Source organism: Heterocephalus glaber, unplaced genomic scaffold (assembly GCF_053883595.1).
Source record: "Heterocephalus glaber isolate CG9 unplaced genomic scaffold, H.glaber_assembly_v1.0 deba00001479, whole genome shotgun sequence".
NCBI lineage: Eukaryota > Metazoa > Chordata > Mammalia > Rodentia > Bathyergidae > Heterocephalus > Heterocephalus glaber.
In genome coordinates, this window is record NW_028258316.1 from 4,937,316 (window position 1) to 4,964,703 (window position 27,388).

Consider the following 27,388-nt stretch of genomic DNA (forward strand, 5'->3'; position numbering starts at 1 on the left):
GCTCGCTTAACCCCCTCCTGGCCGCGCCGCGCTCACGCCCGCCCGCCGTGGGGCTTCCCTCTGGGCGCTGGGAGCCGGGCAAACACCAGACCCCTGGGCACCGAGGCCTGGATCCGCACCTCTTCTATGCCCCATGCATCTGCACCGTGGCACGCGACATCCCCAACCTGCACCACTCCCACGGGGCCCGGGCACAGTGCCACGCGAGTCCTGGGTTCGGAGAATGTTGGTGAACGTGCAAATCCCTCTGGAATGACCGACACCGGTCTCGTTTTTATTCTGCGAGTGTGCAGTGATTGAGGCAGTGGGGGTCTGAGGAATGAAGAGCCACAGAGCCAGAACCCACATGGCAACCGCGCTGGTCACACGTCGTCCATCTGGCCGTGGACACCGTTCAAACCGGGACTGCACCCACCCTCGCTTCACTTTCCCCAACAGATGACTTTCTCCCTTCTGCAGTGAGTGCCCGGGTACCGCTGTTTAAAATCCACTGCACTGCTGGGCTGGGCTCAAATCTTTTTAAAACTCGGATTAGGAGTTATTGCAAACAATATTAGAACATTAAGTAGCAACCACTGCAGTAATGTGTTTCTGACATGAGCCCAGAGACCTAGATCAGTGGGAAACAATGTGGACCCCATGTAAAAAAACAATGCTCAAGCTGGGCATGGTGGTTCGTACACACTTGTAACCCTAGCACTTGGAGGCTGGGGCAGGAGAATCCCAAGTTCTAGCCCAGCTTGGGCAACTTAGTTCACTTAGTGAAAGCCTGTCTCAAAAAATAAAAAGGGCTGGGGATGTAGCTCAATGTTAAGGGCCTGGGTTCAATCCCCAGTACCAGAGGTGCGGTTGGACAGAAGTGGACTCAGCCCAGGTCTGCCTGCCTCTAAGGTCAGGCTCCTGACCAGTGGATCAGGCTGCACCTTCCCACCAAGAATCTATCTTTCAGGTAGATTAAAGCATTGGATTTGTCTTTGACCAAATAACTAAGGTCTTCATCAGGTGTTCCAGAGAAAGCCTGGGTTAAGAGCCCTTGGCTACCCGATAGCCTATCCTGTAATGGCAAAAGCCTGTCTGGCTCCAGTACACCAGGAATGGCTAAGCATAAGTCTTCACTGAGGTCTGCCAGCACAGCACATTGAAATTCAAGGTCAGCCTGGATATGCCTAGTGACAGCACAAGGATGGCTCAGTCAGGACGCCATTGCCTTAACCCGGGTGTCTGGAACCAGGTCAAGGCCTCATGAGGGCCCAAGAAGGCACTGTGAGGGATACATGCTGATCCCATCACCTGGAGACACAGGATGATGATGATGATGATGATGATGATGATGATGATGATGATGGGGCCACAGGTGACAAGTGCACAGACGCTGGATGCTTTCTAGGTCGTGGGAGACACTGTCCTGCTAGCCACCCCGTGAGGAATGGCTGCTAATTTGTTTAGCATTGTTTTGAATAACATGTAACAGTACAGTATTGCCAAGAATAATACTCAAAAAGGGTGCCACCAATACAAACAAACTAAAAAATGCAGTACGTGTCTGTTTTGCTGCCATTTTGGAAAGTTTAAGGGCCTTGGATCAGACTAAAAAAATCTGTCATTGTATAGCATTTCAGAGTAAAGGGCTATATTCAGACTGGCAGTTTAATGCCAAGAATTACACATTAATAGGCATTTTTGAAATTCTAACCATATCCTTGAATACTAACCATTAATTCAGACCCAGATATTTATTCACATGTGCTTTACTTTATGTAGGGATATGAGTTTATTTTTAAAAGCTAATGACTATTACTAATATTCTGCCCTTTAAGTGTAAAGTGAACTTATCCTCTTAAAAATGAGTAATGCTTATAAACTGTGTCCAAATCGTTTAAAATTTAGATATAAAAGCATACATCAGCAGGTCTGACAAAACGCTCTGAATTAATGGCAATACAAATCGAAGATATTGCCAAAATGCATTCTACCATATCATACTGGGACTGTTCTTTCCAGATATAGCTTTTGCTGTCTTTGAAACTCATTGGCAAGATAAAAAAAGCACTGTGTACAAGCATAATCTCAACACACTCACCAGAGGGAAGGATTTTTCTAACGAACTTAAAACCTAAAATCCATTAACTTAAAAATAAAGAGAGGGCCGGGGATTTAGCTCAGTGGTTCCTGCGCCTGCCTTACAAGCGAAAGGTCCCGAGTTCGATCGCCAGTACCAAAAAAATAAACAAATAAATAAAAAATAAAAAATAAAGAGAAAAAGAAAAAAAACCCAGCAGATATTTAAAAGATCGTGACCTGACTTGCTGGCTATGTTGCATTCAGTTTGGTAAAAGAAGTCTTTTAATGGGCATCCTGTATGTTCCGGGCACTCATGTGCCTCACAACAATCCTATGAATTCTGTAAAGTTCAATTTCACAGGTAAGGAAAAGAGGGAGGATAAGAAGAGAAATCCACACAGGTGGGAAATAGTAAGATGGAAAGGCCCTGGATTTCCAAAATGGCACAAAACTTCCAACTTAAGTGGAAGAGGGATAATATGATCAAGATCAGAGGAAGAGAAAAAAACCAACAGCTTGGGAAATTATGTCTTAAAAGAAAAATAACTCAGGGCTGGGGATTTAGCTCAGTGGTTTCATCACCTGCTGTGCAAGCACAAGGATCTGAGTTTGATCCCTGGCACAGAAAGAAAGAAAGAAGAAAAGAAAGAAAAAGAGAGAGAGAGAGAGAGAGAAAGAAAAGAAAAATAACTCAGGGCATTAAAGCTTTTTAACAGTATTTTAGAGCCGGGGATGTAGCTCAGTGGTAAGGTGCTTGCAGAGCATGCTTGAGGCCCTGGGCCCAGGACCCAGCATCCCCGCGCCCAGAGTGGGCAGAGAGGAGTGACGGAGCCTTACTAAAGTGCTGATCAGTGTTTCTGAGAGTATGGCCCGAGGACTGCTGTGAGCAGCCTGGGGTGCCTGCCTGGGTGCGGGTTTGTGGCCCCAGCCTGTCAGATATGGGTGGGGACCCAGGAGAGACTGCTGCTTTGGAAGAAGGAATGTCTGCTCCTTGTTTTCACTGGGAAGAGGACAAACAGGAATTGCTATTTCTAAAATTCAATCATTTGAAAGCAATTTCTGAACCTAAGAATGCTACTAAACAAGTTACTAAAAGAGGACTCTTCTCTTAAGATTTTAAGAGATTTTTATAATATAGAGTTCAGTCCTCCTAAAAAAAAATTACAGCAGGCACCTACCACGGCGGTGAGGCAGGGGAGGAGACACAGGATGCAGATCTACTTAGACAGAGCAGGAAGTCTGAGGTGGCAGTGCGGTGGAAGGGGGATGGGTGAATCCGGCAGGAGGTCTGGTTGGGACACCCACAACCAGGTGACCCCGGGCAATGGAGCCCTTCAGTTTCCAGCCCAGCCTATCCCTTTGCGGCACGCGTGTGTGATTTCACGTGCGCAGGCCCACAAACCCCACTGCCTCTGACTCTGCAAAGCTTGCCGCATTCCCCTGCGTCTGTCCAACTAAAGGACAGGACACTTGAGAGAGAGTCTATCAGTTCTATCATTTTGCCTCTGTATAAGCACTTTAATCTTACAATTAAGAAATGGATGGCACCACTGGTTGGTCACGAGTCACGGGTCACTGAGGCCTGGTAACTCTGCCCTGGGCAAACCAAGCAACAGGGGAGACCAGAGTGGGGTTGGCTGAGCTGCGACATCACACAAGCTGCATTCTGAGGCCCAGCCTGGCCATGCCGAGCAGTACCTGTAAGAGCTCCACCTGCTCGCCTGGGACTTGGGAGGTGGTCAGAAGAGTGGCTGTCTCACTCAGTTCTGAAGATTAGAAACAGTATGGAGGTGGCCCACGCATACCACTCTTCTTACCTCCAAAGAAGGACGCTTACCCTGGCGGGTGATGGTCTGAGTTCCTGTCTTCGAGTTACCAGGACTAAGTCAAGGGCTCAAAAGAACAACTATGATATGTGAAAACGGCTCCAAAAGGTACAAGCTGAGGGCATGTATTTGGAGCTTTTTCCAAGGGACAAGGAAATCAATTTATTTTCTGAGGGAAAGAAACACTAGCTACGGTTAGAAGTGGCCCCCTCCAATGTCACAGACCCCCACCCTTCATCCTAGGCCCAGGTCTGCGACAGACTTTGCAGCAAAACACCAGCCTCATTCCCTCCACATCTTCCCAGTGCAGGCTGCACTGGCGAGGGCCCTGCCTATGACAGGACTGTCCTGTCCCCATGGGATTTCCAAGGCTGCACTCTCAGCTGGAGGCCAAATGTGAACTGCTTGAGAGTAGATCTACTTTTCAGAAAATCTCTGTATAACGACTTTAGTTTTTCCCAGATGGAGCAAAGTATCAGCATGCCCATGTTGCTGTTTAATTAATTTTTATTTTCAATCAAAGTAATATATACACATGGCTAGAAATCAAACCACACTAAAAGTCTCCTAATAGTCTTGTAAAAAAAGACTAAAAATAGTCTTCTAAGAGTCTTATAACATAAACCAGCAGTCCCACTCGCCTGTTTCCCCAGAGGCAGCCTCCTCTGGATTTCCAACTAATATCCACATCTTGCTGTTTTTGGATCCATAAGCTTTATGTCTACTAACTTATTATAGTAGCATTATACTGTCGTCATCCCCAACCTCCCCAAACTGTGAAATCACACTTTTGGTTAAACCAGTAGTTGATGTTTACCTTGTTATGACAATGTAAATATTGTTCACGGCTCTGCCAATAATACTCTATGTATGTTTCCTTTATCATACAACTTTGTTTATCCTGGAGATATTGATTACCTTCTATTAGTCTTCTGTGTAGCTACCATAATTTTCCCCCCCAAATACTTCAAAGATTTTTCAAAAACCTACTGATATTTTTTCCAAATGCTAAAACACTTCAAAAATAGTCTCAATTCTATTTATTGACCTACTTAAATACTTTATTAGAATTCATCATCCAGTACTTCCAAGGGGGTGTGGATTGGGGGTACACATGTCTAAAACTACCTGTCTCTACCTTGACAGTTTAGCTGGGTATAGAATCCTAGGTTGAAAATAAGTTTCCCAAGTTGAATTTTCAAGACATTTCTCCATTATTTTCAACTTTCTGTGTTGTCATTTAGAAACGCAATCCTGTTCTGAGTCCTAATCCTTAATAAATGGCTTGCTTTGTTCTAAACTTTCACAATGATATGGCTCAGAGTGAGTCTTTTTCATATATTATGCTGAGCACTCAGGGGACACATCTAGTTCAAAGGTTTAAGTCATTAGTTCAGGAACACATTTCCTCAAACTGAAAATCTCTCTTGTACTTGTTGTCTAACCTCTCCACCATTTACCATCATCACCACCATCATCATCATCATCATCATTATTATTCACTTTTAGAATTCCTACCAGATGGCTTTTGAAGCTCTGGAACCAAGCATCTCATTTTCTTACCTGTTCTTTCTTACTGTCCCTATCTTTGTCTCTATGTTCTACATTCTGAGACAGACCATTTTTCAAGTCTTATATAGAATTTTAAATTTTGGCTATATTTTCAATAGTAAAGAATTTGTCCTTATTGTGATTGTTACTGTTTTCAGTAGCATTTCGTTGTTTGATGTTTGCAGTATCTGAGGCTCTGTCAACAGCAAAGAATAGTTCTTTTGAACTCCTTGTGTTTCCTGCTATCTTTATTTCCACCAAGTTCCTTTTTTCTGTGTGTTTGCTTCACTCTTAATCATGTTGGATATTTCTCCAGTGTCTAGGGAAGTGTGGCTGTCGATTCATTATACACGAGTGAGGAACTAAAAAGCTCAGTTCTCAGCATGGCAGGGGCATGGAGCCTGGCAGGCTTTGATGAGAGATAGCGAGTGTGCCTGTTCATTAAGAGAACCCCAAAAGTGCGGGTGTCTGGAGGGCTTTCCACAGGATCATTCGGGTTTTTCTCCCTAGAAAAGAATATTTCAATCTGCTCTGGAAGGGGCCTGGCTAGCAGATACAGAGAGGTCTGAGAATCTTGTTACTCAGTATGCAGACTCTAACAAACCCAAATCTCTTGCCTGCTATTTTCAGCTGCTGGCTTACCTGGACCCATCCCATCTTAGGGTGCGGTTCCTGCTCCCAGAGCCTTTATGGGACACTTTCTAGTCTTCCCTAGTCTCATGGAGGTGAGAGGTGGCCATCTGGCTGTGCAGGGTTGGGGAGCAGCTCCGAGATTCTAAGCATCCTTTTACTGGATGGCAGGTGATCCCCTGGAGTCAGCCACAGCCTCACCCTGCTTTCTGTGGTACCAAAGCCTCCGGCTTCTGAGCTTCTGAGGTTCTCAGAAGCACACTGGCTTTCTCTCAGAAGTGAGGCTTCGAATCCTCATTTCCACTCCGAGCACCCTTGACTGTGATCCAGTTACAAGAGCATGCCTTCGTTTCTTGTCCATTACCGTCTTCTTTTGGGTTACCTTTGCCCTTATGCATCTCTACTTTTAAAAAATCTTTCTGGAGCCAGGGATTTAGCTCAGTGGTTTCACCGCCTGCTGCGCAAGTGCAAGGACCCGAGTTTGATCCCCAGTACCAAAACAAAACAAATCGTTCTGTCGTTTCAGTGGGGCTGAGGGATGGAGTTAAATATACACCTTCAAACATTAATCTTTTTTTTTTTTTTTTTGCAGTACCAGGGATCGAACTTAGGACCTTGCGTGGTGCCACTGAGCTAAATCCCCGGCCCCAAACATTTATCATTTTTAATCAGAATCTATTTAGTCCATCTAACAGACGACAGAACTGGAGCACAGACAGGTTAAATAACAACTAGGTCACACAGCAGGTGAGTAGCAGAGCCAGGAGAAGAACCCAGATCTCTAAATCTCCTCATTCAATTTTTTTCCCATTACATGGACATCCAGTAGAGAAACCCATAATTAAGAACGAACAGACAAGTTTTAGGTACTAGGCTGAAAAGCTCTTTAAAATTTGTTGCAGCTGGACATGGTGGCGCAGGCCTGTAATCCCTGAGCACTCAGGAGGCTGAGGCAGGAGGGTCACAAGTTCCAGGCCAGCCTGGGCTACATAGTGAGTTTAAGGTCAGCTTGAACTACATAGTGAGACCTTGTCTCAAAAAACAAACAAAAATAAGTAAATAAAATTTGTTGAAAACAACAGGTCTCAAATCTTAAAATTTTGCTGCTGATGAAGAAATGAATAACCAAACTCCAAATTCTTAAATCCAGTTACAACAGTGCATCTTAAAGCTTAATTATAAACAGATATTATTAAACAAAAATAGTTTGGGATATTCTTATTAAACTCTTAAGTTCCTGAATTCAACGTAAAGAGATGTTACATGTTTTTAGGAAATGTCTTTGTCCTTTTGTTTTGGTTAACTTTTACAGTATGTGCCAAATTTAATTTCAATCACTAAAAGTGTTGTTTGCTTCTAATCTGAATACCAAATACAGATTAAGATATGTATAACATCAAAAATAGCAATGTCACAACTTCATTGCAATTTTATAAAAGCAAGGTCGTGAAAAACCTATAGCCTTCAAAAACAATTATCTGTGTAATAAGACTTCTAATAACTAAACTGGGGCATACTAAGTAGAAACAGCTGATCACGTCCTCGTGCTGGTTACTAACATTCCGTCTCCCTTGGGCTTCCAACACCAGCACTGAGCTTGGCTCCCTGAGGTTTTGTTAACTCCGAATTGGTATCTAAGGGTTAATCTTTTCCCTCTCTTTCTCTAAGACTAAAAGAATCCACAAGGAGCGAGCAGGCCAGGGAGATCACGTTACCATGGGGGTGGGGGAGCAGGCAGCTGCAGGGGAGTGGAGAGAGGGCTGCAAGGGAAAGAAAACAGTTGTCTGAACCTCCCCACAGTGTAGAACCCAGCAGGGATTAGGAGGCCTGGAGTAGCTGAGGTTTACCCAAGCTGTCCCCGGGCAGCTGTGAAAGTACAGGACTCCTCCGTACTGGGGTCCTCAGTGGCCAGGGCTGTCCCGAGGAAAGCCAAGTTCCTGGTAATTGTTACCAAAGCTTGGAACCCTGGAAATGCGGTGCTAAAGAAGAGTTTGTGTTTGCTTCTTCAAATGTTCGGAACTAATTTGTTTTGTTGTCAAGGTTTTAAACACACCAGGGGACAAACGCAATCAGGAGAGTTCTTCCCTACACTGAGAAAATTCGGCGGGCTCTTCCTCTTCCTTACAGCAGCAGACTTGGCAGTTGGAGGCTGCACTGCATCCTAAACTGGGAGAGGGGGCCACAGCCCAGCTGGAGAGGGTGCTGTCTGGAGGCAGCGCTGAGGGCAGAGGAAAGTGCCAAACAGAACCCTGCTTCACCACTCTCCTTATCAGCCGGGGCGGATCTACGCTCAGCAAGGAAACCAGTCACTCTCCAGTCATGTGCACGTTCCCTAACTGGACGGTGCATCGCATGTTGGTGTCCTGACAGCGGATTAGCTCCAGGGAGGCGAGTGAGGGTGTTCCCAGAAGAGATGAGCACTGGGATTGTGGGCTGCCCAGGCACAGGGCCTCCCCAGCTTTGGGTGGGCACCTCCAAACCGGTGAGGGCCTGAGCAGAACACGAAGGCAGAGGCAGGAAGGCTACCCTGGCCCTCCCTCTGCCTGACCACCCAAGCAGGGACATCCACCTCCTGCCCTTGGTGCTCCTGGGCCTTCAGACTCCAGGCTCCCTGGGCCTCTGTGATCATAGGAGCCAGTGGCTTCTAATAGCCCTCTTCGTAGACCAGAGGGGATATGGGATGTCAGTATTACAGGGGGATGACCACTTCTGGTTCCATATCTCTGGAGAACTCAATACAATGGGCAATAATACTCCGTGTTTGTGGCTATTTCTATGAAGAACACTGGTGCAATTCTAAAACAACAGTAAAATTAATGGCTCACAAGGTTTAGGTTGACAGTGGCGAACCTATGGCATATGTATTGTTTTTCTTTTAAGACAAAAGATGTTGATGTATGAGTTGTTTTTTCTAAACTAAAACCTCAGCATTCAGGTTTAATTGCAGTGTTGGCACTCTGCAATAAATAAGTGGGTTTTGGGTTACAGTTTAGGGGCTCGTCTCTAAAAGGTTCACCATCACTGAGCTAGACTTTCCCTGATGAAAACTGAATGGAAATCCCACACAGACTAGTTGTAGAAAGCCCCAAGCCTACAATAATCTTCAACATCTGTTCTCCTTGCCTGCCCTCACCCTTAGTTTTAGGCCTTAACCCTTAAGTGTTGGAGACACATCATCCCAGAAAAAAGACAACAGTCGCCAGCCTCTCTTGGAGCTAGGCATTCCCATGTGACTAAGTTCTCGACAACACGTTGTGTGCAAAAGTGTTGCGTGCAACTGCGGGGTCAGGTTCATAAAAGGAACGGCAGGTGCTCCCATCTTCTTTGGCATGACCACCAAAGAAGTAAAGTGGTGTGGTTCATGAACTTGATTCTTTCCATGATTCTGGTCACAAACCAAGTTGGAAGAGAATCAAATTCAATGGTTAGGTTCAATGTCGACCTTATGGGGGTCATTTGATTTGGTTCTTGTCTAGTTCAGTTTGTGCAGAATCATGGAAAGAATGAAGTTAGTGAACTGAGGTACCACTAAATGGAGATTAAAATCACAATGAGATACTACTTCAAATCCAGCAGTGGCTAGGCTATAATGAAACAACACACACAACCGAGTGTTAGGAAGAGAAATGGGAAATGGGAACATTCATACCTTGCTGGAGGGAGTATACGGTCACTTTATGAAACAGTTTGCCAGTTTCTTAAAAAGTTAAACACAAAACTTACTATAAGACCCAGCAATTCTAGTCCTAAGAACCTACCCAGGAGAAATGAAAACATATCAACACAAAGACTTGCACGTCAATGTCTACAGCAGCATTATGCACAATGGCCCCTAACTGGAAATAATCCAAACTCAACTGGTAAATGAACAAAATGGACATTTAACCAATGGAATAATATGCAACAGTCAAAGGGAGTGAGGTACTGATGCGTGTCAACACAGACGCAATGCAGAGAGAAAGCTGGTCACAGAAGGTCACATTTTGCATAAAACCCTGTTCATAGGAAACATGCAGACAAGATGCATCTATGACAGCAAATGAAGGGCTGCTCGGGGCTGGGGGCGGGAGCAGGCCTGACTGCGGAGGGACACCGGGATCCTCTGGGGATGATGGAGCTGCTCTGAAAATAGAGTGCGGTCCTGGTGCACACTATAAGTTTACAGTGAATCATACAATAAAATGGTACGTTTTATGGCATGTAAATTATACCTCACTGAAGCTGCTAATAAAAGTGAAAAAAAGCAATGTGTTCTATGATTTTGAGCTCCTTTTCTAATTGGATATCAAACAATGGACAAGACAAAAGATTAGAAAGGCTCCCAGTGTGCCTCCTGGATTCCAGGCTGTGAAGATAAAGACACCAATCCATGGCAGCGCGTGGTGGTGCTCACCTCTAATCCCAGCTCCTCGAGAGGCTGAGGCAGGAGGGCTACAAGTTCGAGGTCAGCCTAGGCAACTCAGAAAAACCTTGCCTTAGAATTCAAAAATTTTAAAAGGACTAGAGATGTAGCTTAGTGTACAGCACTTGTGTATGAATCCCTAGGTTAATACCCAAGACCAGAAAAATAATTTTAAAAAATCAAGCTACTCCTGTTGCTGATACTTGACTTGGCTTACTTAGAGATTTTTCTAATGGGAGAGTTGTACCAGTTCTGGGAAGAATCAACATCAAACTCTTCCACCCAATGCTGATACCTGTCCCTGTGCCCCACACCATGGGATTCTGGTAAGGGGTGTGTAGGGCAGGGCAGTCCACACAGAAACAAGGCCATCAGACAGTAGGAGTGGGGAGACAGAGCTCCGGGGGATGACAAGGACATGGGGTCACAGGCACAGCACACAGCCACAGCCTGCACTGGACACTCTCAACAGCACCTGCAGCTCCACAGAGGCACTGAGGACTCCCACGCTAACCATGGCCCCGCCAGCATCTTGCAGGCCCCACTGGTCATGGACACTGCGGCTCAGTGAATTAGTTGAGGTCAAAATGTTTAGAATATTTAAGATCTACTGAGGAAAATGTCTAGGTAGTACATATTATGTCTCCAAAGTGCTGAGAAGGAGATAGTTAAATATTTGAGATTAATTAACAACAACTATTTCATGAGTGGTAAGCTTATAATAAACAAAAGAATCACAAAAATCCACCAACGATTCTCAACACCGTGCCGCCCTTTCCCTGTCATTTTCTTGTTTGCTCTCCAAAGCAACCAGGGGAAAGGGAAGGGAAGGAGCTCATCCTCCATAAAGGGGCAGTGAGTGAAGCCCACGGAGGAGGAGTCACAAAAGACAGGAAGCAGGGGCCGGGGATTTAGCTCAGTGGTTCCGCTGCCTGCCTCGAAAGCAAGCGCAAGGTCCCGAGTTTGATCTCCCATACCAAAAAAAAAAAAAAAGACGGGAAGCAGAGACTCCAGGCCTTCTCTGCAGCTGAGATCCCAGTAACGAGGAAACAAGCCCGTGTCGCATGCCCCGCCAGCCTCGCCTCGCCAGCCTCGCCTCGAGAAACAGCAGACTCCAGCAGTGTTAGTAGCAGTTCTTCTTTAAAGAACACTGGGTTTTTCATCACTTCTTGGTTCCATCTGACTCACATGGCCCTTATAAAATTCCTGCATCGTCATCACAGACTTGGGAATGGTGTGTTCGTTCAACAGATGTTCTGGAGGCAGTGGTGACAGAGATGGTAAGAACTGAGGAGACATTTCCCTGCCCGCAGGGACACACAGTGCCGAGAGATGACAGGGAGAAGGAAAGAATCACACAGGCAAGAAAAATTCAATGTCCTGGGGTCTGGGGAAGAGGCTGATTGTGCTAAAGGCATCAGGAAGAGGTTCCTGGGGTAGAACTGGGTGCTGTGGTCTGAATGTATCCCCAGGGCCTGTGCTGGAAAATTAAGCCTCAGGACAACAGCCTCTGAGGTGGAGGTGTCGGGGTCATGAGGCCCTGCCCTCTGGGATGGATGGACACTGATTCTATACAAGGGCACGAGCCCCACCCCCCTTGCTCCCTCTCCCTCTTGACTTCCACCAGGATGGCACAGCGAGAAGCTCCTTGCCAGATGCCAGCCTCTTGATCCTGGGCTTCCCAGCCTCCAGGGCTGCCCTGAGTCAAAGCCAACTTCTGTCATGGTAAGTGACCTAGTCTGCAGTCCACCATGGACTGGGACAGGCAGTAATGCAGAGAAGTGGGGAGTACTTCCTTTTACCGTTCTCCTTCTAGAACTGAGCAGTCAGCTAAGAACACACAAGTGAGCTCACACGCATGCTGAACTGATCCCCACAGAGGTGTGAAGGAGCTCAGTGGGAGAAGGGAGGTTGTTGGAACAAACAGTGCTGGAACACCAGACACCCACGTGCAAAATGATGATTCTAGATTAACACCTACACAATGTACAAAATTTAATGCAAAATGGATTATAAGCCTACAAGTTACATACAAACATAAAATTTCTGAAACCTTCAGAGAAATAACTGATAAACTGGGCTTTGTTAAAATTTACAACTTTCTGGGGCCGGGGATTTAGCTCGGTGGTTTTGCCGCCTGCTGTGCAGGCTCAAGGACCTGAGTTCAATCCCTGGTACCAAAAAAAAGAAATTTACAACTTTTTTTCTAAAGACCCCGTCAAGAGAGTGAAAACACAATTCACCAAATGAGAGAAAATACCATGCTGGTAAGAATGTGGAACAACTGATGGGAATGCAAAGCGGGAGGAACTGCTGGTGGGAATGCAAAATAGTAACCTCCATAAGAGTGTGACAGCTTCTCAAAAGTTAAGCCTACAGTTATATAGGACTTAGCAATTCCACTCCTAATTATTTACCCAAAAAGCTGTGTGTGAAAGTTTATAGGGGATTTATTCACAATCACAAAAAAGTGGAAACAATTCAAATATACTTCAGTGGATGAATGGATAAATACACTGTGGGATATCCATATTGGGGAACATTACTCAGCAATGAAAGAGAATAAATCTTTGCGTGCAACTGCAAGGATGACTGTTGAATGGATTCTGACTCAAAAGGCTGTATATTTTATAATTATTCATATGATATTTGCAATAGGCAAAATTCTAAGGACAGGAAACTGAGCAGCAGTTGCCAGGGCTGGGAGGATGGGTTGACAACAAAAGATGAAGGAAGTGTGGGGGTCATGGAGAGGTTCTATATCTCAAGTGTGGTGGTAGCTACGTGACTATATGCAATGTCTGTACATTAAAAGGGTAAATTTTACTGCATGTAAACTCAGTGGAAGGTAGGACAATGGAAATTACTGAATCCAAGGAACAGAAAGAAAAATGACTGAGGAGCGGAAGGGACCCGTAGAACACCATCATGTGGGTCACTACAGGTACTGCAGGAGTCCCAGAAGGGGAAGAGAGAGACAAAGGGATTACCTAATGAAACAGTGGCCCCAAACTCCACAAATCTGATGAAAGACACGACACCCAAGAAGCTCAGAGAACTTTAAGTAGAAGGAACCCAGAGACCCACACAGGACTCCTTCCAGCCAAGGTGTCAAAAGCAAAGACAAGACTGAAAGCAGCATGAGAAGCAGCTTGTCACCTACAAGGGACCCTTGACAGGATCATCAGCAGGCTTCTCACTACAAACTCCAGGGCAGGGGCGGTGGGCTGAAGTATTCACCATGCTGACAACAAGAAGCCTGTATCTCGCAGATACAGGGAAGAATTAGGATGTCCTCAGACTTGTTACCCTGAGAGCTGTGCGGTCAGATGTGGAAGGGGGTCCTGAAGCTGGAATGAAAGGACAGCGTACAGTAACCTGAAAGCATGTGATGAAATAGAGCTCAGTAAAGGCAAATACGGGCGACTGTAAAAGCTGGTACTGTCAACTGTTTGGAACTCTACTTTGTGTTTCTATGTAATTTGAGACTAACACATTTCTTAAAAATGTAGTTTATGGGGGCCGGGGATTTAGCTCAGTGGTTCCGCTGCCTGCCTCACAAATGCAAGGACCCAAGTTTGATCCCCAGTACCAAAAAAAAAAATGTAGTTTATGCTTTGGACACACAATATATAAAGTGTAATTCTGTGAAATCAACAGCTAAAAAGAACTGGGACAGAGATACAAAGAGGCAGAATTGTCACATTATTGGGGTAAAGATGATATAGATCCAGTTAGAGTGTTATAAGGAGGCTAATGTAATCCCCATGTTCTTGTTTTTCAAGTCAGGGTCTCACTGTGTTGCCCAAACTGGCCTCACACTCCAGGGTTCAAGTGATCTTTCTGCCTCAGCCTCCCAAGTAGCTGGGAATATGTGTGCATGCCACCGCGCCCAGCTATCCCCATGGTCCTTGTCCATTTTGTGCTGTTGTGACAGAACACAAGAGAGTGGGCAATTTATAAAGCATTTATCTTTCATAAGTTGGTAGGCTAGGAAGTCCAGATTGAGAAGTCGAGAGCTGGTGAGAGTCTACTTGCTGTGTCATCCATGTAGAAGGACAGAGAAGGACACAGAGGATGACGGAGAAAGGGGTAGAGAGCGAGAAAAAGGGGGACCGATTCAACCTTTCACAAGTAACCTGCTTCCCCAGTGGCAGACCCATTCCCACAACAATGGCCTGAGCTCCCCCAGAGGATGGCACCCCATGGCCCAACCCCTCCGACTAGGCCACACCTCCCAACACCAAGACAACGGAGCATCAAGTTTCTAACATATGAATCACAGGGGATGTTCAAACCATACGCCAAAGTAACCACTAAGAAAATAGCTGTAAATAGGGAAGGGTGGAGGGGGTGAAGGGAGGGCTAGGAATGGGGAAAAAATAAGAACCAAGATCCATTATGTAAAGGTATAATTCCCAATGAGAAATGTAATTGTGTTGTATACCTACAATGTACCAATAGAAGAATTTAATAAAGTGCAAAAAAATAAAAAATAAAAATAAAAAAAAGAAAATAGCTGCAGAGTATGTACAAAAAGAAAAGGAGAAAGGAACCGAAATGTTTCACTACAAAAAAAAATCAATTAACAAAAGACAGTAAGTAATATGGGAAATGAGGGACAAAAAAGCTCTGAGGCATTTACAAAGCAAAAATTACAGAAGTCTCTCCTTATCAGTCTGGCCTTCCAGGGAAGGAAACTCTGACATGTAGTACAACCTGGAAGAAATCTGAAGCCATTATGCTAAATGAAATCAGCCAGCCAGTCACAAAAAAGCAAACAATGTGTGATTCACAGATGCCAGGTGTGCAGAGCAGCAAGGCACAGAGACAGAAAGGACAGAGGCTGCCAGGGAGGGGTGGGGAAGGGGCTGGTGCTCCACGGTGCGGTTTCAGCTGTGCAAGGTGGACAGTCCTGGAGACGACGGTGATGGCTGCAGTTAGTCCCCTGCACTGAACAAAGGTGGCTCCGACGGTACATTTTATAACTGCATTTCACAATTCTGGAAATTGGTAAAAACAGTAACGCTATTCCTTCCTCAGGGAACTCTACCGCTGCAGCCCAGAGTTGGGGCTTCCCCGTGCAGGCACCTCTAGGGAACTCTGCAGAGGGGACCCCAATGCTGAGCGATCTAGCTGGGTAGGCTTGTGGCCCGTGTCACTCGGTTTCTTCCCTGATTCCTTCTGTCGTACAACACCCAAAGTGTGAAAGAGACCAGAAGGCTGAAGAGCACTCTCAAGCAGCTCCATCCCTGCAACCCTGGGTGGTAGGGACCCTTGCTGCGCAGAGTTCTTCTCCAAGTGGGGCCTTGCTCCTCCTCAGCCAGGAGAGCAGTGGTGGCCGAGGGGGACAGGCAGCCTCGGTGCACCAAAGAAGCCTGGAAGGCTCTCCGGGGCTGGGTGAGGCACTGCCCCACTCGGGCCTCCCTCCCTGCACTGAAGGCTAACGCAGGTGGCTCAGGCTGTGCCCTGACCAAGACCTCAGGGGAGCTCCCTTAGCTCCTTGTGGAGGACCCGTGGAAAATGGCCATTGGCATTTTCTTGACTGGAAAGGGGAAGTTTGCTGACCTCCAAAGCCCAGTGCCTTACCCAGCCACGGGCTCCCTTAACGTACCTGTCCCCCAACTGAGCACCACGGCGCCTCTGGGCCATGGCAGAAGCGGCAGGGTGCCAGGGAACCGCACAAAGGAACCGGACAGTCATCTGGCTGGCTGTGATCGAGCACCCTGACTCACAGCCCACCACCACTTTCACAGCGACGAGCCAGGCGACCTTATGAAATGCGGTGCCCAGCCTGGGTGCTCGTCCTCCCACCTGGGAGCTGCAAGCAGCCAGGGGGTGGGGACATCGGGCCTGCACAGGGTCTCCTCAGAACTGAAGGCACCTTCACTTCGCCCCTCAGCTCTCCACTCTTCCCGTGACGCAGCTGTCTTTCACTCTGTCCTAGAGTTGCACATCACCCAAGGAATTCGAGCCGCTGCCCTGTGCAGGGCCAGTGTGTCTGACTTCTGCTCCCAAGGGCCACGTGGTGATATTCAGAATCTACCAAAACTGCAAACGCATTCGCTCCCACCCCACGTCTACTCCTGGCGATTCACTCTACAGACTTAGCCGTACACGTGATTACACATAAACACACACGTGGAGATACATGTAGGTGCCTGTGTGTTTCCGCTGTGGTGCTGTTTAATAGACAGTGAACGCGACCTTGTTAAGGTAAGCTCCCGGTTAGCCCTCCCAAGGGCACATTAGGGCTGGGCAGACACATGCAGTTTTCCCAGAAGGATGCAGGTGTGTCTGTAAGAAGGAAACAACTTCAGGTCCTCAGACTCCTTGCTAACCTTTCCTAAAGCCCAGCAGCTGGAGAAGTCTCTGCCTTTCCCCTTCCCTTCTCACCTGCTCCCCTTTCACCAAGGACAAAGAACAGGGCACCTCTCATGGGCTTCAGCATGCCCAGGCACCAAACTACGGGACAGAATAAAATACTGTGGAGGGAAAGTTTTGTTTAAAAAAAAGCTATGAAAATGCCATTAAGGAATAAACAAAATATTTAGCAAATACTTATCAGGAAACTACTAAGTGCTGGGTACTCTCCTAGGTTACAACAGGGGGAAAGCCCTGCCGAAGGTCCTGGAGCTCACATGCTAGTGCAGGAAGGCTGACCACAAGATGGACCAGGAAACTACAGAACGCGCCAGATGGTGGAAGCCGTCAGAGAGGAAGAGGAGGTTAAGAGGGTTGGGGATGCTGGAGTTGGGGAGAGGGGACTGAGGCTTTAAGTAAGGTGATCAGAAAGCCAGCACTGAAGATGACAATGAAACAAAGACTCAAGACTGTTCCCGGCTCACAGGTGATTCACAAGGGCTGGGATGGCACTGGAAGGGGTGGGGCAGAGGAGAGACAGGAACAGGGCTGCATGTCAAAGGGTTCCTCTGGCTGCCACAGGGTGAAGAGACCAGAAGGGGGACACTGGCAGAAATGGGGACAAAAGGCCAGAGGCTAATGAGGTCACCCAAGTGAGAGATGACAGAGGTGGGAAAGGCAGAGGAAGTGAAATGTGGATGTGACCTGGACATACTCTGAAGTTATGGTGAACTGAGAGACTGGTGTGGGGTTTGGGAGAAAAACAGGATCATGGAAGAGGCCAGTTACTGGCTCTGGCAACAGAAAGATGGAACTGAAGAGGTGAGTATTCAGATTTAGGGACAAGATGAGAAGTTTTTAATAGCTTTACCGACCTAAAAAACAAAACAAAACTATACATATTTGAGTTATATGAACTAGCTTTGGCTTGTACACACTTGTGAAACTCACACAATCAACATGATCTATTATATTATCTACTGTCTACACAGATTCCCCCGTGACCCTTCACAATTCCTTGCTCCTGCCCTCTTCCTTCCCCACTGAGCTGCTTTAGGCTACCACAGCACACCCTGCATTTGACATCATGCATTATGTGATCTTTCCATCTGGTTTCTTTTGCTGAGAGCGTAACTATTGTGGGTTTCATCCACGTCATTACACGTATCAGTAGTCTGGGACTTCTTGCTACTGAGTAGTGTTCAATGTACAGATACACTAATTTGTTTCTCCATCTGTTCCTAGATTTGTGCTATTACAAATAAAGCTGCTACAAACACTCCTGCATAAATCTTTGTGTGACTTCATGCTTTCTTTCTTGTGGGCACACACCTGGGAATAAAATGGCTTGGTCATGTGGTAAATATTACATTTAACTTTTTAATAACCCACTTGATCTCCAAGGTAGCTTGAATTGCTTTACATTCCCATCAGCAGTGTGTTCCACATCCTCAGTGACACTTAATACACTCGTGCCTTTTAACTTCATATATCCTTATTTTATTTCCTTATTTATTATATGCTGGGGATGGAACCAAGGGCCCAGCACAAGCTAGGCGAGTGCTCTAGCACTGAGCCACACCAGTCCACTCCATTCCTTTTGACAGGCACGCACGGCCCCACTGAGGACTTACTGGCATTTCCTTAAATATCAGTGAGGCTGGGCATCCTCACACGTGCTTCTTTGCTAGCTGTCTCTCTTTAGTACTTCCCCACATATTTCAGTCATTTTAAAAAATTGAGTTGTTTTTCATTAATGAGTGGAGAGACTTTTAATAAATATGTTGGGATGCTAATCCTTTATCATATAGGCATTTTGCAAATATTTTCTCCCAGTTTATAACTTGTCTTTAGAATATTTTTGGAAAGACAAAAGTTTTAATTTTTGATAACACCCAACTTATCAACTACTTGAAGGATTGTACTTCTGGCACGGTGTCTAAGATATCCAAACCTATTTCTTCTAAAATTCATGTCAATTTTTATTTTACATTTCAGGTCTCTGATCCACTTTAGACAATTTTTCTATGGTGCAAGATATTGATAGTCAATGGATGTCCAATGTTCTAGCACCAGCTGTTAGAAAAACTATCCATTTCCCATGAGTTGGTTTTGCATCACTGCAGAAAAGCTGTTGAATATATAGGAGAAAGTCTATTCCAAGGCTGTTCATTTTGTTCCACTGATGTCTTTTGGTATTAGTATGGCACTGTTTGATTATTTTAATTTATAATAAGACTTCAAGTCAGACAACGTCAGTCTTCCAATATTTTTGTTAGAAGCTATTTTGTCTAGTTTAGGTCCTTTATATTTGTACATCAATTTGAGAATCAGCTGACTCATTTCTACTGAAAACCTGCTGGAGTTCTAAGATTGTGTTGACTCTATAAATTAATCTGGGGAGAGCTAACGTCCAGAATCGTCCAACCCATGAATACAGTGACCTCTATTAGTTAGATCTTCTCATTTCTCCCTGCAATATTTTGTAGTCTTAATTAGGAAGTTCTTGCACATCTGTTACCAGACTTATCCTTTAGTATTTACTGTGCTATTGTAAATGGTACTTTTATTTCAATCTCCAGTTGTTACTAGTATATACCAATATGACTGCTTTTTCTATATTGAATTTATATTCTGTAACTTGCTAAATTCACTTATTACTTGCACAAGTTGCACATCCCTAATCTAAATATCTCTAGCTCCAAAATCTGAAACTGAGAAAAATCAGTATTCCAGCAGTTTCAGATTTTGGATTTCAGGTTCTCGTGTTAGGGATGATCAGCTGGTAGAGCCTATGCAAATATCCCAAAATTCAAAGTCTCAAATCTAAAACTCTTCTGGTTTCAAGCCTTTCAGATAAAGGAAGGTTAAACTGCGGGAACATTTCTGTAGATTCCATCAGAGTTTTTTTTTTTTTCTTCCAAGTGTTCAGGTTTAATGAGGACATGAGGGGCTGCTGGGAGCCCTGGGTGTCTGAGGGTAAGGCTTGGCATCTGCCTGGATGACCAGTGGCCCAGCAGGTGGCCAAGGATGGAGTCTCCGAAACCTGGGTCTACTTGAAGGTGTGACTTTCAGCACCACCCTGCCCAAAGCCTCTGGGCTGGAATGTGGTGGGGTAGTAGGGGTGGTTGCAGTAGGGCTTGGCTTCATGCTCAGTATGACCCTCAGAAGTCAGTGTTTTTCCACACTTTTCACACTTCGGACAGGGCTGATGCCAGTTCTTGCCCAGCGAGGTCACCCGCTCGGCAAAGTATGCCTCCTTGTCACATTTGGGGCCCTTGGGCATGGCAGCATGTCCAAGACAGGGACAGCAGTGGCTCTGGAGACAGCTGTGGGTGTGGGGCTCCATCAGAGTTTTTTACACAGGCAATCATGTTACAAGGCTACAAAGATGTTACCCCCTTGGATTTTTCTGCAGGACTGGGAATTGAATCCAAGGAGTGCTGAGCTATATTCCCACCCCTTTTTAATATTTTATTTTTAAAGAGGGTCTCACTAACTTGCCAGGCTGGCCATGAACTTGTGATCCTCCTGCCTCAGCCTCCCAAATAGCTGCAGTTACCCAAGCTTGTGCTACACACTGGCTTATTTTTTTTTTCCCTTTCAATCCTCATGTCTTTTAGTACTTTTACTAAATTCATTAGAACTACAGCACACGGCTGTGTAGCAATGGTGAGTGCTGACATCCTTAACTGGTTTCAGATCTTAGGACTAGAAAACATTCAGTTGGGCCAGGATTTAGCTCAGTAGTTTCGCTGCCTGCTGCGCAAGCACAAGGACCAGAGTTCGACCCTCCGTACCAAAAAAACCCCAAAAAACAGAAAAATTCAGTCTTTCATCACTAAGTATGATGTAAGCTGAAGCTTTTCCTTAGATGTCCTTCATTAGGTTGAGGAAATTTCCTTCCATTCCTAATTTACCTATCAGAAATTAATGTTAGATTTTGCCAAATGCTTGTCCTACAATCACAGGGATTTGCTGTTAATTTGCTGTCTGACTTTGTTAAGAATAATAAAGGATGGAGGCTTTTGGTTTTCTTTTCCTGTAAAGTCTTGGTTTGATTTTGGTATCAGAGTAGTGCTGACTTCAAGGAATGAAGCTCCTTTTCTATTTTCTAGAAAGGATGTGTAGGATTAATGTTATTTCTTCCTTAACTGTTTGGTAGAATTTGCCAGTGAAGCAATTTGGTCTAGAGCTTTCTTTGTGGGAATATTTGTAACTGCAAACTCAACATCCTTAATGGATTTGCAGCTGTTCAATTGTCTATTTCTTCTGGAGCAAACTCCTGTGGTTTGTCTTTCAAGAAAGCTGTTTCTTCTATATTGCTGTCTAATATTCACTTTTTACATCTTTAAAATCTGTAGAATCTATGTGATCTCATCTCTTTCATTTCTGATACTACATTTTTGTCCCCTCTTTTTTTTTTTTTTTGGTACCGGGGATCGAACTCGGGTCTTTGCACTTGCAGAACAGGAGGCGAAACCACTGAGCTAAATCCCTGGCCCTTTTTTAAATTTCTTGATTTGTCGGGCTAGAAGCTTGTAAATCTAATTGCTCTTCTCTAAGAACTGGCTATCAGTTTCTGATTTCTGTTTCATGGATTTCCACGCTGGTGTCTTCTCCTAGCTAGGGTGGGTCTCACCAGCCTTGATTTTTTTCTAGTTTCTTATGGCGAGAACCCAAGGTCATAAACTCAGGACCTCTGTCCATCCTAATCTGGGCAAGCAGAGCTACACACATCTCCCTTTACCGCTGTCCACAAAGTTTAAGCTGCACTCACCTTCATTCTGTTATAAATACTAATTTCACTTTAGATTTTTCTTTGACCCCCCCCCATAGTTGATTTAGAGCCTCATTCATTCTGCTTTGCTACTTCCGTGGTTACCACTTCAGAGAGTCAAGGTGGATGGGTTTCGAATTGTTCCACCTCATTGCCCCGGGTTTGCCTTTGCTGAGCTGGCATCTTGCTTAAATGTCTTCTCAGTTTCTTTTTTTTGTTTTTTTTTTAGTTTAGTTCCAGTTTAGTTTAATTCCTGGGTTGATGCATATAAATTGCTTCTGGCAGGTAGCTTTATTGCTAGTGCTGAGAACCCTTAGGAAATGACTACTTCTCACAGATGTCTTCCAGGTGTAGCTGGGTTTGGGGTTTTGAGTCTGTTGCAAGATCCTACCTCTTTAATTTATTGGGGATGAGAAGTTGCTGCCTATTTGGCCCAGCCCCTGGTTGTTTGGCACTGGCCTGTAGCATTGGTTATGACCCTTAGGCAATCTCAGTCTTGGCATACCAGGAAGAACAACTGCTTAGAGCAATTATGACGCCTGGGTAAAGTAGTACAATCAGCAATAACAATAGCATCAAACACAGCCTAGAAAATGACAACCTATGGTAACTATTAAATTTGCCATTTTTAACCACAGAACTAGATTTGTGGTTATATAACGAAATCTAAAACAACCAGAAAATTGTATACAATAAATAAGCCCTTAGTGTGGCAATTTTACCCTCAGGGGAGAAAATTTAAAAGTAATTGGGGGAAAAAGTAGAGAAACAGAAGAAGAGGAAGAGCTTAGAAGTAAGACTGGAGGACAAAGGAAGATTATGCAAACTTTGGGAAACTGGTGAAGAAGACAGCAGGGAAAGAGAAGGAAGAAATAAAAACAAGAACACAACAGAACAACAACAAAACTAGAAACAATGTTCACACTAATATAAAAATAAGAAAAAGCAATCAAGAAAGAAGAAAACAAATAAAAAACAAGAAAAGAAAAAAATAAAAGAAGAGGGCATGTCTCTGCTCTCACTGGTAGACAAGTTGGGCACACAGAGCCCAGATCCATGTTGATTAATCACAAGAAGCCAGCTGTAGATTTATGGCAGGGTAGTGGATAATCCCAGCAACGGTGCACCTTTAGTTCTGAAGCTCAGTCTAGTTTCTGGCTGTGAGGCTGGAGCCCAATTTGTTCATGCTATAACACTCTGTGCCTCCTGATGCTTTGAACTTGGCTCCCTGCCAGCTTGGACTTGGCTCCTTGACTTCCAGCTGACTTGAATTCAGTTCAGCCTCAATGTGATGGAGTCAGCCCAGAGCTGCCCTGAGTTCCAAGCTCAGCCCTTCTCCAAGATGGTGACTGGCCAATCGCCCTCTCCTGGGGGATGTCTGAACCTGAATGACTCACCAGCCACTACAGTCCACTGTGTCCACTGCTCTGTTCCACTGATGCATTCCTCCGTGGAGGCCTTGGGGTTGCCAGTAGTCACCATGCATCCTCAGGTTTGAGCCGTCCCTCCACACAGGGAGTCAGGGCTCAGCAAGAAAGTGCCACTTGCCACCTCCTCCTTCCTCTTTGAAGTCTCTCTCCTTGCTCTCACCATGGGCCTCAATTCTCACTTCAGATTCTCGCTGGGTCCCAGGGACCCACTTCCCTCCTTACTGTCTTCTTCATGTTGCTATATTCCAGCATTTGGATACTGGATCCTGAAGAGGTTGTTTCTCTGCTGTTTATCACTCTGCCATCAAATCAGTGCCAGAAACTGACTACCCTCATAGTTGATTTAAAAGTGTGTTATTTTCCAAATATTTGGAAGATCTTCCAGATATCTTTCTGTTACTGATTCCTCTTTGATTCCAGAGCTCATACTTCCTAAAAATTAAATCAGCTTTATTTACTGAGCTCTTTAATGGCCCAGAAAATTATTTATTTTGGGGATAGTTCCATATGCACTTGAAAAGAATGTGCATCCTGCTGTGTCTGGGTAGAGTGTTCCCTAAACATCAATTAAGTCAAGTAAGTTGATTATATTGTCCAAATATTCTACATTCTATTGGAATTTCATCTTTTTCTATCAGTTATTGAGTTATTAAATTATTCAACTGTAACTGTGAATTTGTCTATTTCTCCTTGAAGGGTTTATCAGTTTTTGCTTCATCTATTTTAAATCTGATAATATGTACAAACATTTCAGATTATGTCTTCTGGATGAATTTACTGCCTTGTTATTTTGTTTCTTTTTTTTGGTACCGGAGATCGAACTCAGGTCCTTGCGCTTGCGCAGCAGGCAGCAAAACCACTGAGCTCAATCCCCGGCCCTGCCTTGTTATTTTGAAATGATATCTGGTAATATGTTTTGTTTTAGAATATATTTTGTCTGATATGCCATCAAGGTTTTCTTTCAATTGATGGCAACATAATGTTAATATCTTTATTGACCTTTTTTATTTGTAATCTGTAGCTTTATATTAAAAGTGGGTTAATTATAGTCAGCATATAAATAAAAATGGGTTTTGCTTTTTAATTCAATTTAATAATCTGTTTTTAACAGGGCTTTAAAATAATTGTCAATGGGGATTTTTAACCTAGTTTTTGCTATTTGTTTTATATTTGTCCCATCTGTTCTTTATTTTTCCCATTTTTCCTGCCCTTTTATGGATTAATATTTTCATAACTACATTTCATCTTTGTCAGCTTATTAGTGGTAATTCTATTGCTTCAGAGTTATTTATCACCATGCATACTCATATATTGTTATTCAGTATGATATTATACTACTTCGCATAAACTTACAACTGTATACTTTCTTTCTCTCCTCCCAGCCTTTGCGCTATTGGTGTTATAAAGTTTATTTCTACTTAAGTTATAAAGGCCATAATGTACTGTATTATTACTTTTACACATGTCTTTTGGAGAGAGATGTAAATAAGAAAAGAACACACACATATTTACCTATGTGGTTACCCGGATTTCCAGTGCCTTCATTTCTTTCTGTTGCTCATTTTCTGACAAGTTCTATTTTCTTTCTGGTTTAGGGATATTCTTTAATATTTCTTGTACTGCAGGTTTGCTGCTGATACACTCTTTCCTTTTTGTTTGAAAGATATTTTCACTATGAAAAGAATTCTAGGTACACAGTTGTTTCCTTTCCTTGCTTAAAAGATGTTCCACTGTAGCCTGGTTGACATCATTTTCATGAGAAGTCTGGTGTTAACCTTATCTTAGTTTTCGGCACGTTTTTTCCACTGGCTTTTCTGAGGCATTGGTTTACACAATTTGATTATAGTATGCCTAAGCACTGTTTTCTTTGTGTTTCCTATGCTTGGAGTTCTTAAGATTCTTGGACCTGTGAGTTTATTGCTTTGATCACCTTTTTTTTTTTTTTGGTACTGGGAATCAAACTCAGGGCCTCACACTTGCCAGGCAGGCACTGTGCCACTGAGCTACATCCCCGGCCCTCTGTGATCATTTTGTTTATTTATTTATTCATACTACATCCTCTCTTCCTCAAGTACTCCAATTATACATATATTCAGCCATCTGAAATTGCACCACAATTCACTGATACTGTGTTCATTTTTCCCCCCAGGGTTTTTCCTTTTCTACTTTATTCTGGATAGTTTCAATTGTTAAATCTTAAAAATCACTATTGTTTACTTCTGCAAAGTTTATTCTGACATTAATCTTTTTTTTTTTTTTTTGGTACCAGGGATAGAACTCGGGACCTTGTGCTTGCGAGGCAGGCGGCAGAACCACTGAGCTAAACCCCTGGCTCTGACATTAATCTTACTCAGTGTTATCTTCCATCTCTAGTAATTCATCTTCTATACCTCTACTTAACATATCCAGTTGTTCCTCCAGCTTTCTGAATATAGGGGATAAAACTATAATAACTATTTTAATGTCTATAAGTCAATACTTTTATCATCTGTGTTGTGTCTGTTTAGTTACTGATTGTTGTTTACTAATGCTTCTCATACCTAGTGATTTTTTTTTTATTAGATGTCAAACACTACGAATTTTACCACTGGGTGCTTAGTATTTTTGTATTCCACAAAATATTCTTCAGCTTTTCTTCTGAGATGCAGTTTGGAAATAAGTCTGATCCTTTTTAATTTTATGTGTCAACTAGACTGGGCCAAGGGTGTTACTGTGAGGAAGTGGGTGAAATTAACATTTAAATTGTTAGACTAAGTAAAGCAGATTGCTCCCCCTCATATGGGTAGCCCTCATCCAATCAGCTAGAGACCTGAATAGAATAAAAAGTCTGACCTCTCCCTGAGTCACAGGGAATTCTTCCTGCCTGACTGCCTTTGAACTGGGACTTTGCCCCTGGTCCCATCCAAATTTCAAACTAGAATGAACTCATTGGCTCTCCACGGTCTCCATCTTGCTGGCTTACCATCCAGATTTTGTGTCAGCCTCTAATTCCATGAGCCAATTCCTTCCAATAAATATCTCTACACAGTAGACACACATGCACAGGCATACTCATGCTACTGATTCTGACTAAGGAACAATTCATACATTGTGATTACAAACAGTTTTAAATTTCTCATCTTTCATATTTTTATATGTGAAATACCTGGAGATTATTAGATGCGCAAATTTCTCTAAATGATGCTATACCTATGCTTATATTTGCCACTTATTTACATTTGAAATGACATACAATGTACATTCATAGAAAAAATTGTTAAACAATTCTTGGTTTTTCTCATAAGAGAAACATAAACATAAGTTTAGAAATGTTAAAGTTGGTGATAATATAAACGGTTACACAGAAACAGGAATATATAACTAAGATAACTGCTTTTTCCCTTAAGGAAATAGTTTAGTAAGATGGTAAATCAGTGTTATATGCATGTTGTTTTAATGTGCTGATATAATTATATTTCAAAACTATTTAAAAGCTTTGACTTTATCTATTTCCAGAATTATATTTTCTAAATACCAAAATACACACCTAAAAAGGTATAGTAAGACTAATTCAAAGATTTCTAAAAGATAATGGATAACAAAAGACAAATGTGAAAATAAAGATGAATGTAACAGATCTGAGAAAAATGAATTCTGCTTATCTGGATTTATAATAACTATGGTTAATCTAAAAAAGAAAATAAATTGTGTTTTAAAATTTTGGCAATGTTGTTAATAAATATATTCATGAAGAAAAGGACATAAATCTTTTATTGAAAACTGTTTAATGGATGACTGGGACTTGCGGTTCCTTTCTGTGAGATGACCAAGCTACTCCAAACCCAGATAACATTCGTTTTTTTTTTTTAAATCATCATAATATTTTGTTAACTATCTGAATTTTTTGGCATATTCAGGAAGCATCTTCCCAAATTGTTCCATATTTTTAAAAGTTGTCACTATAATCATTTTATTTATTATTGCATTTTTCCAGATTATTGCCTTTAGTAATTTTGTGTCTGAATACTATAATTTATGCCACATACAGACATGGCAGGAATGTGCATAAAAAACTCAGCATTTCTGGCTTGGTGAATCAGAAAAGGGAAGCCAGGAAAGTATGAATGCTAAAGAGTGAAGTAATCCTGAAAGGAAAAAGATGCGGGAGATCTCCCAACCCTAAACAGTCACATTCCTAATTGATTCTTGAACAACTCAGAGAAAAATACAAGACTCTAGAATTTCCACCATTTAACATTTATCACATCCAAGATACAAGCCAGTTACTCACTGTACAAAATATCAAGAAAATGGAACACATTTTAGTCCAAACAAAAATCTAACATGTTTTAAAATAGCTTTTACA

At 43.4% G+C, this 27,388-nt stretch overlaps 1 protein-coding gene and 1 pseudogene across 3 annotated transcripts in view; both read right to left on the reverse strand.

Moving 5' to 3' along the window:
- Positions 1-26,530, reverse strand: LOC147826046 (cysteine-rich protein 1 pseudogene; annotated as a pseudogene). Its single transcript, XR_015439819.1, has one exon. The product of XR_015439819.1 is annotated as a cysteine-rich protein 1 pseudogene (transcript).
- Positions 1-27,388, reverse strand: part of Abl1 (ABL proto-oncogene 1, non-receptor tyrosine kinase) — a 152,644-nt gene that overhangs the window by 47,632 nt on the left and 77,624 nt on the right. The window lies entirely within an intron of this gene.